The sequence below is a fragment of the Silene latifolia genome, chromosome Y (genome assembly GCF_048544455.1).
Source record: "Silene latifolia isolate original U9 population chromosome Y, ASM4854445v1, whole genome shotgun sequence".
NCBI lineage: Eukaryota > Viridiplantae > Streptophyta > Magnoliopsida > Caryophyllales > Caryophyllaceae > Silene > Silene latifolia.
Genome location: NC_133538.1, coordinates 331901477 through 331906538, shown reverse-complemented (window position 1 = coordinate 331906538; position 5062 = coordinate 331901477). Strand labels below are relative to the sequence as shown.

Here is a 5062-nt window from a genome sequence, read left to right as displayed (position 1 = left end):
TGTTAGGTTCTAACATGTTTGTTGATTGTCATTTAATAACTGTTGTGCCCTTGGATCTATAACCGTAAACCTACCAACGTGAAGATCAAGCTTTGGTGCTATTGCCGGAAATTGAAGATTTGTTCAACCTTGAAGAATGCTTCTACTCCTATAAAGATATTTCTCATTCTTTGTTTACCTTGCCTTATTCTTTATCTCTTGATGCTTATCCTTCTTCTAAACTCTCTTCTGTTTTGCTTAAAAGCTACTCTTGTACCCCTAGCTTGTCCTTTGATCCTTGATAATCCCCCCTTTTACGCCTTTTGATAGTACTCTTTCTTTTGAGGAATGTTGACCTTGGTTGGAAAATTTGACTTTTGAGGAGATTGTTGTGTTTAACCCATAACCCTGGTTTTGAGAGGTTGTGATGTGGGAAAGACTTAGGTAGTGTGGTGAGACATACTTAATGATTCTTATACCTAGACCCTTGATAAAGTGAGTATAATTAATTGGTGGATTCCGTGTGACAAGTGTGAGTGGCATTTGTTACTAAGGTTATAGAACTTGGCTTTGTTGTTTATGATTGAGATTTGAAAGGCTTGGGAAATGTAGTGAGACGTGTCTTGGGATACTAGTGCTTAGTACTTGACCTAGAATGGATGAAATATAGTGGTGGATTTGAGGATGTAGGATTGACTAAGTAAGTCGAGTTTGTGATTGGCTTTCGTAGTCGCTTTGGACATGAGAGTTTGATAATGTATACGTTACCATAGGAGAAATGCTAATTGTGGAATTATTAGTTGGTCTAAGTGAGTTATCTTGATTACTAATTGAGGTATGATGTGAGAGTGAGACTGAGCTACATTGTTGGGGAATCTTAGCGCTTGTTTTAGTAGCTAGAAAGGATAATGGTATGGTGGACACTAGTTGGATATGAGTATAGCATTGTTGCAAACTTTGACCTTGATCTTGTGGAAGTTGTTTCTCGATGTTTGGGGATTTGGAGTGATGAGATCACACTTATAGTGGAGTACCTTGTTTCAGGGAATGAATTAGGATGAGGTAACATAAATGATTTGAGGAAATCTTTGGGAGCTATGTGGTTATAAGCTTTGTGTATAGGAAGTTTTCGGAATAGTTCATGACGATGTTGTTGCTGAGGTTTGAGTACCTGGCGTTTCCTTGTTGTCTAATTTCCTTTCTTCTTTGACCATAAGTGTTACCGCTCATACCTCTTTTTCTCGCTACATCGTGGTCCTCCCTTAAGTTTGATGTTAGTGACCTATAAAAACTTCATCTTTGACATCCTTGTTGACCTAACTTTAATTCTTACCCTATGAAGTTCATCATAGCTCTTTTGTTAGTTAAGTTTGGGTCCTCTTAGCATACTTGTATCTATGATGTCTAAGTTACTTTTCTTCTGTCCAATTCCTAAACATTTCAAGCTACCATTTTTGATTCGTTGTTAAGAATCTATATTACTCTTACAAAATTTACCTATTTTAAAAGGGTTGAAAATGAAAATTTGATTTAGTTCCATATTTGTTCTTTGAGTATAGACTTCTTTATCATGATTTTAATTGCTAAACCCGAGATTTCTTTAAATTTTATCCAATTTCTATTAACTTTGATTTGTTTATGATTTCTTTGTCAAAGTTTAATACTATATTTTCAGGAATTTAACTCCCTTTTGAATTTAAAGGTGAAACCTTCATTTTTATTTCGGCTTTTGCAAAAGAAAATTTGAGTAGATTATCTTTTTCTTTTGATTTTGACGTTGATCGGATGTTTAAACTGGTTATTAGAGACGTTTAATAACTTGTCCTACGCCTGTCGGCGAGTGATTTTTGTTTTAAATTGTCTTTGACTTGGAAAGTTAGTGTTCTTATGTGCACGACAAGAGCAATTTCGTTCCATGAATGAGACTTATACTTTTGAAAACTCTTCGTTAATGTTTTTGAAAGTATTTTGATTTTTAATTTAAGCCAATTATTTACCTTTAAATCTGGTTCTGTCGGAAAATTTTATTTGAAACTTTCGAAGGAATTTAATTTTTATGATAAGTAACTGATACGTGCATTTTGTATAGTCATTTTAGCCTATTTTAGCACGTATTTCTATGTATTTTTGTACTATTTATATTGCATTTTGCCCCCGAATTGGCTACTTTGGTTCGTTTTGTAGAAATGAACGCGAAAGTAGTGGAATCGTACCATTTTCGTTCTTTTTGCATGCATTTTGAGGAGACGGGATTTTTCAGAGTGAGATCTTGCATTGGGATGCGTGAAGGAACGGTCTACGAGGCAGTCGGTCACGAGTTTGAGCTGATTTGAAGGAAGAATACTCGATCGAGCTTTTTTATCACTCGATTGAGTGGTTTCTATGGCTGGAGTTGGTCGATCGAGAAGTTTTATACTCGATCAAGAAGTGCTGAAAATTGAGGTTTCTCGATCGAGTAACAATTCTACTCGATCGTGTAGATTATCTGGAGGAATGCTCGATCGAGTGGTTTCAGACTACTCGATCGAGTGATTTTGGCTGGCGTGGGCTTTAATTAGCCAGTGAACTTGTTTTAGTTTTTGGATTTAGTAGTTTTTCTATTTAAGCGCATGTTAACTAGGTCATTAGCATCATATTCTATTCTATCTAAGTTTTATCTATTATTCATCTTTCACAATAAAGACTGCGCTTCTCTTTTCCCTTCACGGTAACTTTGTTTTCAGGGTTATTTAGCTCGAATTTGTTTATTCTTTACGCCGGATTCTTGCGATTGTAATCTCTTTCTCCCTTTTAATATTAATCTTTCTTTTATTCATCTTAATTGCATGTTTTGCTTCCTTCTAGTTTCTGCCCTAATTACCTTTTATGCAATTTGATTATTGTTTTATCATGTTGAATATTAGTTATTTATTTGTTATTAGTATTGACAGTATTAATAGCATGAGTAACTAATCTGTTTCGTGTTAGGATTAAGGGATCTACGGTAGAAATGTGACGATGTAGTGAATCGGTTAGATAAATTATTTGTGAGACTCTGTCACCATAGCAATATAACTGTATTTACCGACTTGGTTGAGTGCACGCTTCTGAGTCACCTTTTTAATCTGGTTAAATTTAATCCTGGATCGGAAGATTGGACTAAATAGACCTGCTATGAACAGTAGACTACCCTGACGAGGACGGAATTTAAGTTAGTGGGAGTCTAGGGTAGAAAGTGGACCGGAAGGACCTTTCCATATCTGTCTCGCAGTAATTCATGTAAGTAATTTTACAGTTGAGTCACTGGACTACCGTAGTGAACCGAAATCCTGACATGTCCCTTCTCTACTTGATAGTTTAATTCTATTTTTCTGCCTTAATTGTTCTTTCCTTATTTCTCTTGCCTTAAAGCTTTTAGTTTTAGGAAATCAAATTATAAACCCCCACCATTTGTGACCAAATAGACGGACTCTTATAGATATCTTGCCTCCCTGAGGAGATTGACCTGACTTCCCTAGCTATATAGTTAGTTTAGTTAGTTATTTTTGATAGGTACACGTCAGCCCTGTCAAATTTTTAGTGCCGTTGCCGGGGAGGCAATTGCCCTATCTGTCTTTGTTTCGTTTATTTTATCTGTCTCAGGGAATTTTTATTCCTTGAGGCAGTTCTTATTCATTTTCTTTTAGTGTTATGTATGCCCAGGTCACACAAGTTTGAGTTAGTTTTAGCTGATTCTGAGCCAAAGAGACTGTTCAGGCATAGACTCCGTCTGCAAAGAGAATCACGAAAGGAAGACTTGAGTACTTTCGAACTAGAGCTTCAGCATTTCATTTTTACAGAAAATCCATCTTTTGAAGAAGATACTTCCAGTTCTGTAAGCCAACCAGTAAAGATGCCGAACATTGCTAGTCATTCGGAGCCTAAAGCATCATCAATTCCAAAGGGTTTTAATCTCCAGACTGAGGATGGGAATACATTTGACATCCGTCCTTCCTATATCAATCTGGTGGAGAGGAATCTCTTTAGAGGTGTGGCAGGTGAAGACCCGAGGAAGCATATGGAGGTCTTTACGGACTACTGTTCTACTATCCCTGCCACAAAGGGGGTAACTCAAGACAAGATTAAGGAGGTTCTGTTTCCTTTTTCTTTGATTGACTCAGCCAGGGAGTGGCTGACTGATTTGGACCGCACGGCCGCGGGGGTCACAGACTGGTAGACCGTTGCTCTTGCTTTTTATAAGATATATTTCCCTTCGCAGCGCACTAATCAGCTGAGGGCTAAGATTACCAGTTTCAAGCAAGCACCTGATGAAACTTTCTATGAAGCATGGTGCCGTTTCAAGAGGTTGGTGAGGTCTATTCCTCACCATGGTTTTGATCCGTGGTTCCTGTCCAATCAGTTCTACAATGGGCTATACGATGATCACAAAGCCATACTTGATGCATCATCTAACGGAAGATTCCAAAAGAACACTGACGATGATAAGGGATGAGCTCTTATTGAAGAGATGGCGACCCACTATGCTGAGTATGGAAACCCGAGGGATGGTATTAGAATAGTTCATGCAGTCGATAAGCATGTTGTGGCTCAGCTGGAACCCATGAATGCTAGGCTTGATAAGTTGGAGCTGCATTCTGCTGGGGAGCCTCAGACGGTCCATTTGTTTACAAGAGGGGAGACTGTCACATGTGAGAGGTGTGGGAGTAATGACGGTCACACTGTTGTTGGCTGTCTTACGGAGAAGGAGCAGGTCATTGCTTTTCAACAATACAGGCAAAGAGGGGGTTCCTATTATAACAACCAAGGAGCAGTCTATCCCAATTTGAGGTGGACAAGTCAAAATGTGCTCAATCCTACCCCTCCTTTGCAGAAGCAGCCATTTGTCCCTCCTCATAAGGCATAACAAGGCTTTCAGAAGCCTCCTTCCTTTCCTGCACCTAATCAAGGTGCATCATCTTCTGGTGGAGTAAGTGAGCTAGGTGAGTTGAAGACGATGTTGCAGTGTTTGACAAAGCAGTGGCAGCTGAGTGATCAACAAAAAGATGCATCTATCAAGGCACTTGAAACTCATGTTGCCCAGTTAGCCGCGAACCAATCCACAAGG

The 5062-nt window shown here is 38.4% G+C and overlaps 1 non-coding gene across 1 annotated transcript; it reads right to left on the bottom strand.

Moving 5' to 3' along the window:
* Positions 1-4226: 4226 nt before the first annotated feature.
* LOC141635446 (small nucleolar RNA R71) lies at positions 4227-4332 on the bottom strand. The gene has a single exon (XR_012540137.1). It is a non-coding gene; the product is annotated as a small nucleolar RNA R71 (small nucleolar RNA).
* Between the last annotated feature and the right edge of the window lie 730 nt (positions 4333-5062).